Source organism: Cryptomeria japonica, chromosome 1 (assembly GCF_030272615.1).
Source record: "Cryptomeria japonica chromosome 1, Sugi_1.0, whole genome shotgun sequence".
Classification (NCBI taxonomy): Eukaryota; Viridiplantae; Streptophyta; class Pinopsida; order Cupressales; family Cupressaceae; genus Cryptomeria; species Cryptomeria japonica.
The window spans coordinates 428945790-428948221 of record NC_081405.1 but is presented as its reverse complement, the minus strand read 5'-3'; the positions used below and the strand labels follow the sequence as shown (position 1 = coordinate 428948221).

Sequence of the window (2432 nt, the reverse complement as noted above, 5' to 3'; positions counted from 1 at the left end):
ATTTGGATGAAGGATGATTAAACAAATTGAATTACATAGCCCATTAAGTTATTTAGGCAATGGGAAAAATGCACCCCACTTAATTACCCTCCTTTTACCCCTTAATAAGGTAAAAAGTGAAAAAGATAGGTCATTTGATTTCATTTGTGCATTGTGATTTGGAGAAGAGAGCTTGTGGAGAAAATGTTGATCTTGTACCATACTCATACATTCAAGCGATTTAGGCGATATTAGCGACCCGCTGCCTATGGACCTTCGGTAAGTGCTCCAAAAAATGCGCCTTTTGTGTTTTTTTTTAATTTTGACCACACGTTTTTCATGTTTTCCATGTGTTTAGTGCATACAAATAGATTTTTAGCACTTTCATTTTCTGTGTTAGTGCATAGAAACCTAGGGCAGTAGTTTAGCGCATTAGATGCATATGCTAGTGCATAGATAGGGTATTGTAGCGCATGGGGGGTTTTAGCACATTGGATTAGGTTGGTAGCACATTGGTAGGACAGTGTAGCGCATAAAGGGTTTTAGTGCATTTGATTAATTTGATAGCACAATGAGTGACTGTTTTAGTGCATTAAAGACAACACTCTTAACTTCTTCTAAGGAAAAGGGAGACATCAACATCTTATTGTCTTCCAAAGATACTAAAGGAGGAATGTTAGATATAATATCATTGCTGAGATTTCCATTTTCCAAAGATAATAATGACTTAAAAAACCTAATTGCCTCTGAAGCAATGTCCTTCGGCTCTGTCAATAAATTCTCATTCTGACACTGAATACAAGATATCTTATTCTTACATCTTTTAATCTTAGTTGAAGAATGAAAAAAATTTGTGTTCTTGTCACCATCTAAAAGCCATAACTCTCTAGATTTTTGTCTCCAATAGATTTCTTCTCTAGCTAACACCTCCTCAAGCTGTAATTTTAGTGACTTCAATTCATCAAAAACTTGTGGCACCATACCATGTTGAAGCACATGAGTATTAAGACACTCAATCATATCTTGAATCCTTTGTTTTTCCTGAAAAATGTTCTTAAAATGCGAGATATTTCATTCCCTAATATTCAATTTCAAATAACTTAACTTCTTAGCAATCTGAAACATATGGGACCCAGAACAAAAAGGAGCAGAATTCCACCATTTCATAAGCAGAGGCAAAAAGGAAGAATCCCTAAACCACATAGACTCAAATTTAAATGGAGACTTAAAAGAAGCCCTATCCTCAATAACTGAAAGGGATTTTTGAAATCAATTACTAAAAACTTTTAAAAAATTAAATTTGAGTAATGAATTTGATTTAAAGAACAAAATTACTCTCCTAATAGAATTTAAAGAACAAAATTAAAATTAAATAATGTGTTATGTAAATATTTTAACAATAAATAATTAACTTAATAAAAAAAATAGAAATTAAAATAAATATAATACTATTAATTAAGAGAAAAAAAATCTGAATGTAGATATTGAAATTGATTATTTATTAATAATTCTTGAACAAAAAATTAAAAATTCCATCTTAAATGATTTTTATGAACAAAACTCCACATCTTCAATCCCGAGAGAGAGTGATAACATTATCCAAATCTTGGATTACACAGCATTTGATATAAATGTTTGTAATACAATAGGTATCGTTGCTGCTTACACTAGTCCAACTTCATTCCTCGATTGCTGCATCCACCGGCGCCCACATTGCAGGAAAACAAACGAATCTGTATTGCCGTGAATTACTGTTTCAGATGACTTGTCAATGCAAACCCGATCAACATACAACACATTAGTATTCAGTTCACCATTAAAGAGTTGAAATCAGGGTACTGAAATGAAAGGAAAGAAATTTAATGGTGTAAGATCTAGGCAATCTAAAGGATTAAGAGTCAGTTCTTGATCATTTGAAAGGGAGAAGGATGTGATTAAGGAGGTGATGACAGAAGGATAGAAAGCACATACAAATCAAGTGCAGAGTCTCTCTCTGCATGTGAAGGTATGTGCCCTCTATCTTCTGTCAACATTAACACCAACCTTCCTTCCTTTCCATTTGCCTCACCAGAAATCCAGAGAAGAAGCAAATCATTCATCCAGAAATGAAAAAAGAAAACCGTCCCAGCAGAGGAATATGAAGAGCCTGCAAATAATGAGTGGTATGAGAAGAGAAGAATAGAGAGGTATATATGGAGGATAGAAGACTTGGGTAACGTCAGTGGGGAATCTTCTGAACTCTTCCATTCTCAACTACGACGTCTAACTAATCCCATCCGATAATAGACAAAGGTTTTACACTTTTATTCGGTTACAGAGGATTCCAACGGACAGGCAAGAAGTGGGAAATTGATGGAAGACATGAAAATGATTGTGGGTCCAATAAACGAAGGAATGCAGAACAATTGGATAACAGAAAAGGGAAAAAAAGTAATGGATGAGTAATGATGGAG

General features: G+C 34.0%; 1 long non-coding RNA gene across 1 annotated transcript; it reads right to left on the bottom strand.

The window, feature by feature from the left end:
• Positions 1-1451: 1451 nt before the first annotated feature.
• Positions 1452-2143, bottom strand: LOC131066565 (uncharacterized). The gene is made up of 2 exons (XR_009111691.2): positions 1951-2143; positions 1452-1743 (listed from the first exon to the last, which is right to left on the bottom strand). It is a non-coding gene; the product is annotated as an uncharacterized LOC131066565 (long non-coding RNA).
• Positions 2144-2432: the final 289 nt, after the last annotated feature.